The following is a 13,509-nucleotide window of genomic DNA, read 5'->3' as shown; positions in this document are numbered from 1 at the left end:
TTTTTTTTTAAAATTAAATATATTTTTGGAGGCAGGGGGTGGGGGTGAGGGGTGGGAAAAGTGGGTGGGTGGGCTGGTAGGGGTAGAGGTCGGGTGGGGATAACATATGGAGTAAGAAAAAATTTAAAATAATTTTTAAAAAATTAATTATTTTTTATGGGGGTGGTAGGGGTGGGGGTGATAGGGAATTGGAGGTCGGGGGTAGGGATAGTAATTTTGAGAGTTGTATGAATATTTTCAAGTTGAAAGAGAGTTTTGGAAAATGTTTTCCTTACTTTTTGAAGGGAAGTCTTTTTCTTAAATTTGAGGAAAATAAGTTGATTTAAAAAACATTTAAGCCAAACAAACATGAAAAAACTGAAAAACATTTTCCTTCATACCAAACACACTCTTAGTTAAGTGTACAATTGTTTATTGATTGCCTAGCAATGTATATCTCTCAGTCTAGAATCAGTCAGTGCTTTTTCTTTTTTTAAAAAATGATCCTTGAGGAGGTGAGGGGTTGAGTAGCACACCTATGCCTTATTATAAATAAAAACAAAACAGAACAAAAATACAAGGATGAGGACATAAACCATACCTCCTATCCATGGTGGTTCATGAGTCGGCTAGCCTAATAAGGTCGGCTTACTCATCCCCAATACTATAAAAAGAAACCTAGAAACTATATACGCACCTAAGTAGCGAGAACTCTTCTCAATACAAAGATTCTAGAAAAACATAAATAAGGAAGACTCTCCCCTTACAATGTAAGAGGAAAATAAAAACAAACTAGATATCTTCATAAAAAGCTATATACACAATGATATAGCCTAAATAAAGATATATTAGAACAAAGATGTACAGGTGAAAACTTGTGCCAAGGTTGGGAAAAACTCTACGAAGACCACTGAGGATCATGGAGGTTTGTTTATTCTTTTCAACTGTAATGACCCTTCAGGTTATTATCTCATTTTTGCGCATTTTTGATGTTTTGAGCCTTTCCATAGTGGTTGCAGGTTATTTATGACTTGTCAAAACTGTCGGTTTGATTACTGAATAATTTACTTGGGTTTTAGGCTCATTTCCCAATTTTGAAGCTTTAGTTGTTAATGAATTGATCTCGGACCAAAATTCTTTGTAAACGTCTTTGGATGATAAATGAATAGCTCCTTAGCTCTGAAATATTGATTTTAGGCTAGGGAAACCCTTGGTTCAGGTCCTGAGGGTTTTAAACTTATTTTGGACTATTGGGTGGAAATTGATTAAAACAGAACTCGGTGTGAGACCTGCATTTAATCGAAAAGATCTCGAGTGAAAGTTTTGATGATTTAGTTGAATTTGGTATGGTAGCATAGTTCGTTTGTGCCAACGGGGTTCCAAACGCATCTTGAGCACCCAGTCGAAGTACGTTAGGACTTAAATATTTTTGTTGGTTTCCAACATCTAGTACAACCTCTAGTTGTTCTTCACGATCACTGGGTTTTAGTTGCATTCGTGAAGGGTCAAATTCCTGACCATCACAATCGTGAGCCTTCCTCCCCACATTCATGATGTAGGGTCGAGCTGACCAAATTCCTCTCCCACTTTGAGTTCGCGAAACCTCTCGTCGTGTTCATAAAATACGCCTTGCTAAGCTTTCTCGTTTGAAACATTATCCTCGCAATCATGATGAATAATTCTTCTACACGTTGTGATCATGATCAGGGGTCCTCGCGGCCGCGATGAGTAACCCCTGGGCCTATATATTATTGTCTTCCTCAATTTTCTCTTATTTTCTAAGTCCTAATTTTCCATTATTGGACCCCAGGGCTTGGAGAAGATTTGAAAAAAATCATAAGTTAGAGCTGGAGATGTAGAGAGGACGTTGAGATGATTATTTTTCACTAATTTCATTGTAAGTTTTTTGCCCAAATCCTTTGTTTAATTCTTGTTCTTACCTCTTTTTCACTTATAGTTTGGGGCTGATTTGAGCCCCGATTTATACTCTATTTGTGCTCAAATTTTTCACACATTCCTTGTACTTCGAGGGACCTTACGATGAGTTCAATTTTGGAATTTCATTTGTAGGCTTCCTTATGATGAATTCAATTTTGGAATTCCATTTGTAGGCTTCATGGGCCCATTATTGACTCAATTTTAGGCCCAAAGTTTTATATAGAAATATGGGTATTATTTCGCTCCTACTAATGCATAGATGATTAGTTTGGTCATGTGACATTACTTTTTGGATTGCCGAGCAAAGACGAGGGATTTATGGATGGTTTAAGAATGAGGTTCGACATTGAGGTAGGCTTTGGTCTACTTTTCTATATGAGATTGTGTATAGTATAGATTGCATGTTAGGTAGGGATTATAGGATGGGCTGAGTACTAGTATACCATGACTTAGTCTATTTAGGTAATTTGGGATAGAAAGGTAATCCGAACCTAAGAATAACATGGAAGTCATTTTGAACATAAGGTTGAAGCATACATCGTCATTTGGGTCATAATTTAGCTATAGTTCATAATTTCTATCCCTTTAGGCATTTTATCAAACACCTTACATGCACAACTTAAGGCATAGGTGAAATCATCAAATTTCACAAATCATAAACCACCAAATTCATTGATTCAATTTATATGCTAACGTAGTTTTCATAGTTTCACATAAGGATCCCAACATGGGAATTAAACAACAACCATCACATAACTTGAGCAACCCACAACATAATAATCATGATTCATAATTTAAAATAGGGTTCTTGAGATTTATGGATGAAAGGAATCCATAAATCAGCACAACACATACCTTAGTTTTTGGTTTAGCGAAGATTGATGGAGAAACTTTCTTGAAATTGAATCCCCAATTGAAACTCTAGCTTGTTCTTGAGAGAAAATTGAGAGAAACTAGTATATTTTGGGTGAAGAATGTCTAAATCACGTGTTATTGGGTTTAAATAGGGGTGGGAAATTGACCCTTTTAACCCTGGACACGTCTTTTAATTTCAGTAAAAATTTCCTGAACTGGACCCCTGGCGCGACACAGCGCGATCTGGAATTTGACAATTGAGAAATTGGGGGATGACGTGACGCGGAGCCATCACGTTGCTATTTCATTTGCGACCTGGAAGTTTGGCGCGATGCGCCAGTATCGCGGACCCCTACTGGAATTTTACAATTGCCATTTTCTCTTGTGGCGGGGCGCGCCACTGACTTATATGGTTCTATTTTATGACTGAAACTTAAAATAGTCATACCTTCTTACCTAGTTATCAGATTTGGGCGAATCGTATATCGATAAAAAGCTTATTGAATTTTCCACATGACAAAAAGTAAAAATCTTAAAAATTCCTCATGGAATAAACATTATTCAATTTAAAAGATAATACTAGGCATTCTTGAGACAAAATTAGTTAGGAAACTTCAGGGTATTACAGTAAAGCTTATCAATACAAACATGCACTTGATTGTGATGGTATCACAACTCACCTCCGGAAGAGGCAGAATAATTAAGGGAAGTTATTCTGAAATTTACTCCCGAAATAATAATTTCAAATATTTATTCATGTAATAGTAAATATGAAGTTTACTGAACTAAAAATCACATATACTAGTACAAACAAGTTCATCTATTGACATGAACGATTATGACATTCCAAAGATATGCATATTGAGTATTGGACATGTAATGAAGAATTATAAGATTCTTTAAGAATTATTCATATTGTTTGTTCTCATGATAAGATGGTTAGACCAACTAATGTTGGGATTGAATTCCTTAAATCTTAAAAGTATTAAAGGTGCATAAGGGGCCAGTCGCCTACCATCTGATATATATTAAGATGTATCGATACAAGATAATCACATAACCGTTTCTTATCAAACTACAGTTTGACATCCATAAAATTTTTTGCTCAATATAAATTGAGTTAAGAGTATAGTATCCAGATTTATAAATATCCAAGTTGGTTTAGCATTAAATAAGTTCAGAAAATTAGCTAAATCATTGCTTATGAGAACGAAGCTTCATGTGTTGGTTTGAAATATAATATATTTTACACAAAAGTACTTGTATGTAGCAAATTAATAAATTATGATTAATTCTCCCTCAAAGTTGATTTAGGGTCAGGAACCATATATTTTTCATCTAATAGTTTTAATGTGCAATATACGATTAATGGATATACCATAATGCATAAAGATGAACCCCTCAAAGATGATGGAGGATGTATGTTAGTTTTCTTAACATAAGGGGGAGATTATAAGTAGCTATGAAGTATGTTAGGAATTATCATCAGATCCTTATTTAAAAGATAATTTGAGTCAAATCCCGAAAGTATTTTCAAACTCAAATTTAATCTCATATTTAAGCTACAAGTGCTCATATTATGTGTCCCTAAAAGACAAAGTCTAAGGATACGTAAAGCGTTATAGACCAATCAATTCCAAATGAAATAATCCTAGAAAGAGATAAGGAGAAAATGATAATAAGAAGGAAATGTGTTCTAAAAAGTCTATGACATAACACTTCATGAAGCCTTATGAGAGGTTCATATACCTGAAAATAATGTAGTGATGAGATCTCAAAATATTATGTCACATTGTGAACCGATACAAAATGATATATCACTGATAATATCTTTGATACAATGTTGGCACAATATTATAAAAAATTATGAGGATCTGAATTCTATATTTATTTAAGCATGCTGACGTAGAAATATTTATCAAGTGACGTGAAATAATGCATTTTAGTAAGCATAAAATTCATTTGATTTGCAGTCCAGACACTTGAAGATGTCACACATGAAATATTGAATATTGTCACTTGTTTATATAAAAACTTTTTTAAGGATTCAAAATATTTGAAACATATAAAAATTTCTGAGAAACTTATTTATAATCCATTGCATAAGTTTATAACTTGAAAATTATTAAAGCTCTTGGAGAGTTCACAAAAGCAATAGATTATTTGTTGAAATGAGAAATATACCGAATTTGATTAATTTTGAAGTATCATAGCTTAGTGCAATTGGTGCACTAATGTATCTTGAAAATACTATAAGGCGTGATATTGTCTTTTCAGTTAATTTTTTAGTAAGGTATAGTTCTGCTCCTACTAGGAGACATTGGAATGGGATCAAACACATATTGCAATACCCAAAAACAATTATTGAGATATGACATTATTTTATTCTAAAGATTCCAGTCCTGATCTTGTTAATTATGCTGATGTTTGGTACTTAATTGGCTCGTATAAAAATTGATCTTAAATAGACTGTTCATATGTGGGGGTACTACCCTATCTTGGAGATCTACAAAGTAGTCTATCGTAGCCAGCTCATCGAACCTTGTTGAGATTATAGTTATTATGAAGAAAGTTGAGAGAGTGTGTGGTTGAGGTCCATGATACATCTTATTCGAGAAAAATGTAGTTTGAAATGTGATAAAGTACCCATAAATTTATATGAAGATAATGCAACATTTATAACACAATTTAAGGAAGGATTCATAATGAAACACATTTCGCTAAAACTTTTCTGTACATATGAGCTCCAAAAGAATGGTGATATTGACATGCAACATTTGTTCAAGTGGCAATGTGGCTGATTTATTCACTGTGTCTCTTAAAATTGAAACTTTTAAGAAGATAGTACACAAGATCAGGATGCAAAGATTCAAGAATGTTCTTATTAGGGAGAACTAATATGCGTTGTACTCTTTTTTTCTTATGAGGTTTTGTCCCACTGAGATTTTCTTGTAAGGTTTTTAATGAGTCAATTTATATGAGTATTATTAGAGATGCTTACTATTTTTTCTTCACTAGATTTTTTTTCCACTGAATTTTTTTAGTAATATTTTAACGAGGCATATCTATCAATTTGACATTCAAAGGGGAGTACTATAAATATATTACCATTATAGTGAATGTTTATTTATGAAAAAAGTTAGAAATCTCAACTATTGGGACAAAATTAGTTTTCTCCTATAAATATAGAGACTTTCCTTCATTGTTATAGAGCCCCTCAAGAAATCTTTTAAGAGAAATAAGAATTACTCTCTCTTCTCTTTCTATTCTTCTTTTTCTCTACTTTATATTTCACAACAGTGTGAAATATTTCCTCTATTTTCACATCTCAATTTTTTTCACTTTCTTTTATAGATTTTCCTCTCTTACATTCTCATTTTCTTCTCCAATTTTTTAGCTTTAAACTTCTAAAGTTTTTCAATTTTGATTTTCCTTCTATTACTTGAAGTTCTGCCATTAATGGCGAGCTTCAAGCTCTAGTCATGGATGACGACGAAAAGGGCTAGGTCTGGACACCTTTTTAACCTTCCCCTTCATTTTATTGCAACACCTAACGAACACCACTCTACAACCACCACTAAAGCTGTCACATTTTCCTTTTCGTACTATAACCACCATTAATGGCGAGTTTCAAGCTCTGGCCGTGAATGACGACAAAAAGAGTTAGATCTCGCCAATATGTATCAAAATGCAAATAGATAGCTAATTTCAACACAGTTTGAAGAGTGAACCCTACAAATTGAAAGATGACGAAAGAAATCGCTGAATAACTACACCAAATAGGCTGCCAATTTCAATATTTTTATATGTATTTGATGTCATAAAAATATTTATGTACTTTTATGTGGATAAATCCAAAAAATTTATAGTGGTATATGTAATTCTTAACAAATAAATGCTTTTGTATATGTTTTTCAAAGAATGATAGCAATGTTTAATGGGTCTATGTGTTGTATATGTATGTGTGATGTCAATAAAGCTTGATTAATTTATAATTTTATTTGTATGTCATAACAAATAAATAAATTTATAAATGTATTTCAAAGAATGCTGATAGTATTTTTAATGGATCTATGTGTTGTATATGTATTTGATGTCCTAAAAATAGTTATGTAATTTGTATGTGAATAAGTCTTGAAATCTGCAATTGTGTATGTATTTCAAACAAATAAATAAATTTGTATTTGTATTTCGAAGAATAATAATAGTATCTATGCAGGATGTAAATAGGACTTCTACTACTGAGGTTGTGACCGGATCACAATAAGGCCTGTAGATGTTTTTGTGTTATAAATAAAACCTCCCCTGTTCACAAAAAAAATAATAATTAAAGGGTCTATGTGTTGTATATGTATTTGAGCTCATAAAAACAGTTATAAGAGATATATTTGAGAATACAAAATAATTTATATTTGATAAGTATATATCTTATGCAAATGACATATATTTTTACAACTTGAATTATACAGATAAAAATAAAATTTATTTATATACAGATACAAATGATAAATATAACATATAAATACAAACAATTTATATTAAGGATATGTTTGATACAAAAAAATATAAAATATAAATACAAAAAAAATGAGAGAGAGAATATAAAATACAAAGAGGGTGAGAAATGTTAAAACATAAAATGTAAAAGAACAAAAAAAGAAAAGAGAGAGAGAGAGAGAGAGATAGAATAGTGAAATATAGAATAGAAAAAGGGAGAGATGTGAATATATAAAATAGAAAGAGAGAGAGATATGAAAATATAAAATAAAAAAAGGAAAAAGATAAAGAGAAAAGGAGAAGAGAAAGAAAGACTAAAGATAAAAGCGAGAGAAAGAGAGAAGATCAGGAGAGTATTTTGAATTTTGAAAATCATAAAAAAAAGGTTCCTACTTGGAAATGAAATCGTCGATTAATTGGGTGAATTTAATTTAAGGAATTTGAAATTCATTTATCTTTTTAAATTCAAGTTGTTACCTAAAAATAAGATATTTAATATATGTATTTGATGCTGTCTAGCGCATCAAATACATATTCAAATTGCTATTTTGAATAATTAATAAAAAAAATTATTATGCAGACCCAAATTAATGGATCCAATTTGTTATTTATGAACTTTTCCCATTATTATTTGACGTAAAAATTAGTCACTATTATTTTGGGCCGCTTGTATGATATTAACTAGATATCAACGGCCTATGCTATCACAACCTCGATATATATATATATATATATATATATATAATCTAAATTCTAGTTGTGTCACATAAATTGTATATTGTCTCAATTTATGTGACACAACTAGAATTTAGATAATCAATTATTAAAATAATTTCAGCTTTTAATTATTGTGATTTATAATACTTTTTATTCTATTTCAATTTAAGTGACACTGATATAATTTCATGAGTCGGCAAATATTTTATATCTTTTAAATTTTTTAATTTGTTAATTATATGCTTTATAATTTGTTGTATATAATTTTTTAATAAGATATGAATACTCTCTCCATCCCAGTTTATTCGGCACAGATAAATTTTTGATAGTCCATCATTTTTTTTATTTTTACATTAAGTTCTTAATTATTGTGATTTACAATACTTTTTATCTCATTTTCAAATAATAACTTTGTGCCTTCCTATTTATGTGCATTAATATAATTTTGATGGTCAATTAATTTTTTTATGTTGACATATCATTTTGTGTTTATTTTACCATTTTATGAAATATTTTTAAGTTTTTAAGGCTTAGATAATCATAATAATTAATTAAGCATGATATAGTAAAATAACGATTGAAGCAACGAAGCACACATGTTTTAAATAACTTGAAATGACTAATTTAAAGGGATATAGCAAAACTACTATAAAAAATACTTGTGAAAAAAATTAAGTGGTTCTCATATAAGACGTCAAGTCAGTTTGAAACATCAAGAGTTAATATATCATTTTATGTTTATTTTACCTTTTTCATTAAATATTATTAATTTTTAATACTTATATATGACTTATAATAGTTAACTAGGAGTGATACAGTAAAATTACGGTTGAAGCAGCTGAAGCAGATTTGTCAGAAATACCTATTTTACTTGTTTGTATTAAATATTATTAATTTTTTAATACGTAAATGACTTATGATAATTAATTAGGGGCAATATAGTAAAATAACGATTGAAACAGCTGAAGCAGGCAGCACAAACAGACATGTCGGCATACTGCCTGCTTCAATAGTGAAACTTGCTTTATGTCTTCCTCTGTCCCATTTCAATTTATGTGACACTAATAAAATTTCGACAGTCAATCAAATTTTTATGTTGACATATCATTTTGTGTCTATTTTATCTTTTTTTTACAAAATATTATTAATTTTTTAATGCTTAGATGACCATAATAATTAACTAGGGATGATATTAACTCGTCAAAACCCACAAAACTCTGAATCTCGATAGGATAAGTATGTCTATCATAATCATGAATCACTGCTATCTTGGCTGGATCAATCAAAATACCATCATTGGTCACCATATTACCTAATAAAGAGATAGAATCCAACCAAAACTCACACTTAGAAAACATGACATACAACTTCTCATCACATAGCCTCTAAAGTACAATCCTCAAATGCTTTACATGGTTGGCCTCATTCTTAGAATAAACTAAGATGTCATCTATAAATACAGCAAAGGAGTAGAGATACAGTCAAAATACCTGGTTCATTAACTCCATGAATGTTGTAGACGCATTAGTCAACCAAAAGACATAATCAAGAACTTCTAATGACCATATCGAGTTTGAAAAGTCATCTTTGGAACATCCGTAGCTCTAATCTTCAACTGGTGATACTTGGATCTCAAATCAATCTTGAAAAACACCAAAGCACCCTGAAGTTGATCAGAAAGATCATCAATGCGTGGAAGAGGATACTTGTTCTTAACCATTTCCCTATTCAACAACCTATAATCAATACACTTACTCATAGAACCACTTTTTCTTTATGAACAAAACAGGAGCACCCCAAGGAGATACACTAGGTCTACTGAACCCCTTACTTAACAAATCCTGCAACTGCTTCTTCAACTCAGCCGGGACAATCCTATAGGGAGGGAGGGAAATGGACATGGTGCGCGACTTCACACCAATAGAAAAATCAATATCACAATTCGAGATATACTATTCAAATCCGTAGAAAACACATCCATGAACTCCTAAATAACTCAAATAGAATTTATAGGAGGCGGTGATGCAAACGTCTCAAATTTTGGTCTCTGAATGATAACATTGAATCATTCTCGTGATCATTTTTTCCTTCTTCTTTTTCATCTTCGAGCATCAATTTCTTAAGTTCAATAGGATCCAACTCTGCCAAATTCTCTAACCTACAGAGCTTGTATAGAAGTTGTTTCCTTTTAGCAGTGCGACACAATCAACATAAGTTTTACTTATTTTTAAGAGAAAATCCAATTTCAACTATAAACAAATGTTTTTTTTTAACAAAGATAGTAAGAATTGAATCTTTACTACTCAAATATCCTAAAAAATTTAATTTGAAGATGGGCCGAATCAGATTTTAATTGGACAAAAAATGAATTGATGGTTAGTAATATTAAATGGGGTGATTTTCCATGTAGAGTGGGACATATAGGATTTTGTTATTCACGTGGTGTACTTGGTTCCACATCTAAAACAAATACCACTGCCAGCTCTACAAATACCCTGATGGTACTTGCCACAAGTCTGGCAAAGAGGATAGGTGCAGGCACTGCTAACTCTTTCCTGAGACTTAGAGCCTGGCACTCTATCTCTACAACTCTCTCTGAATCTAGGAGCTGGAGCACTAGCTGAAGAAGGAGCTAGAACTGATGACTTAGGATGAAACTAAGAACGGTTTCCACCTTCTAATTTGGGCTAAGCAGAGTTGAAACTACCTATCTTTGCTCTCTTATTCTGCTTCTCACTCATCTTAATCTTTTGCTCTTCTATCTATTGGGCATGAGTCATAAGACTGGCTAAAGTTATGTCACTATTCAATATTGAAGACCTACACTCATTGACCACACTATCATTCACCCCAAAAAAACTTACTAATCTTGGCCCTGTTGTCTGCAACCACATAAGGGGCATATCCTCTTTCACCGTCATGTTACCCTGCCTGAGGTTGATAATCTCAAACACTTTATCCTCTTTCAGCTCTTGGGGAGGAATCTATCTAAGAATGCAGTGACAAATTCCTCACACTCAATGGGCCCTGCATCATCTGGCCTTTCTGACTTCTACTGTTTAAACCAGGTGTGAGCAATGTCCTGCAACTGATATGCATCTAGCTCAGCTCTCTCACTATAAGTAACCCCTATGATGTCTATAATCTTCTGAACCTGATCGATGAATTACTGAGGGTCCTCATCTAACTTAGACCTGAGAAAGGATAGAGGATTTATTCGGATGAAGTCTCGAATCCTGGCTACAACTGAACTGGCCACTGAGTTGTCCGAAATGACAGCTAGTCATTTATTCTGAGTAGCAACTGACTGAGCAAGAGTAGTGAATGCAACTCTGAACTCTGCATGAGAAATATGTTCGCCCAAAGGATTTTCGGGCTGAGGGGCTGACTGATTCCCATTTCTTCTTTTAGGAGGCATATGTTGTAGAAGAAAGGAAGAAATAGATCAGACTGAGAGATTAACTTAAGATTATGCTCACTAACACGACATGAATACTGAAAGAAGGGAAACTATTCCTAAAACATCTCATAGCCTCCTTTACATAAATGTGGCACACAATACACCCATGTACAAGACTCTACTAGATGCGACTTTCAGACTTCCTAAGATACTATTGAACCTTAGTCTCTGATACTAAGTTTTTAACACCCCGAATATGATACCTGAAATGCTACACGATGCCCATGACCCCAAAGGACCACAAGCTGATAAAACATAACATCTGGATGGGGCATAAAAACCCCAAAACAACTAAAATAACCATCTGAACATTATAGTCTGAAAAGCCTCTAACTGTCTGAATAAGGAGTTGATGGGACATGTCCCCAACTAACTCCATCTACTGAAAACTAAAACTGAATTAATGAAATAACTCATAATATCATCCTCGAATAGTAAGGGCTCACTGCTAAACCTGGCTGCTACTGATGTTCTGGAGCTCGTGCTCTGAACCTATGGTATAAAAACACCATAGCACAAATGCGTCAATACGATTGAATGTACTGGTAAACATGTGAGGTAGGCTAAATGCAAGGGTTCACATGCATGAACTATACTAACTGGCTGGATAACATGAACGTGAGAATGCATGCATAAATACGTAATAACTGTAACAGAGATTGTGATGACATGATTACTGATCTTGAGTGCTGATAACATGAGATACTGATAGTGTATAACTAAAAGAACTGATACTGAGCGACTGTATCTGACAGTCTAGTTTCTGATGGAACTAGCTGAGTTCCATACTATTCTGAGTTGACTGTATTTGACAGTCCTGAATTCTAAAGAACTATCTGAGTTCTTTTACTGAAACTATATGACTGTATTTGATAGTCCTGATCATGTAACTAAAATTGTAGGAAGTATTTATCTAACCGACATACCCCAAATAATCACAATATAACTGAGTTGGGGTCTAATCTGTAACCCCAATTAGAAAGGTATGAATATCGCACCACTGGTAAGGACAATCTGTGAGTAACCCTCATATAACAGGTGACTCTAGTGAGAATGGTGGGAACCCTCATATAACAGGTTAAGCCACCTCATATACCCTCATATAAAAGACTATGAAGTCTCAACCTACGCTGGCTACGTAGTTTAGGATTGCTTCTAAGAATCACATCCTCATATAACAGGTGAGTTCCCATCCTTGGGTTCGCTCGGTGCTAATTGCTACTCCCATCTGAATAGACACTGGACATAATTAATTGAACTGGACTAGACTAATTTCATGGAGTTCCGTTGATTGACGGAATACTACTAAGATTTCTGAATTTACTGAGATTTCCTGAATCACATGACTGACTGAGTTCTATGGATCATGACTTGACTGAGGATATCATGAAACATGACACTGGCTCTAGGTACACAGCTATATTTTTTGGGTACAAGTATCCCAGGACTCTATAGAAGGAAACTAACAAAGCATGACTTTCTTGAATACATGGCCAACATCAACAATTCATACTACGACAGTAGGGGATATTTCATGAAGCACATGGTTATCATAATCTTGTATATAGCTTAGAATGCACGTGATCATGTCTTAACTTCATCATTTTAATATCATAATTATATCATCACACAATTGTATTACACAACAATCCTCTTAGAAATTATTTTAAACATAAGGGAACACGTACATTCATAACTTGGGTCATATTTTAACTATCAAGCATAATTTCTATTCTCCTAGGCATTTTATCAAACACTTGGATTGCATGATTTAAGGCTTAGGCGTGAGCATGAATTTAATACAACCTTACTTCGCAATTCTACCCAATTTCACGATTTCAGTCCACATATTAGCGTAATTTCACAAAGACATAATAAATGTTCCATCTTGGAATTCATACAATAACAACACATGAACATAATTCAGTTCATAGAATGAATATCACAATTTGTAATTTAAAACTTGATTCTTGGGCTTCATGGATGAAAGGAGTCCATGAACAAACACTATGCATACCTTAGATAGAAGATTGTTTATGATTCACGGATAAATTTATTTGGAC

This window comes from Capsicum annuum, chromosome 7 (genome assembly GCF_002878395.1).
Source record: "Capsicum annuum cultivar UCD-10X-F1 chromosome 7, UCD10Xv1.1, whole genome shotgun sequence".
NCBI classification, from domain to species: Eukaryota; Viridiplantae; Streptophyta; class Magnoliopsida; order Solanales; family Solanaceae; genus Capsicum; species Capsicum annuum.
The sequence above is the reverse complement of the archived record's forward strand: the minus strand, read 5'-3'. Positions refer to the sequence as shown.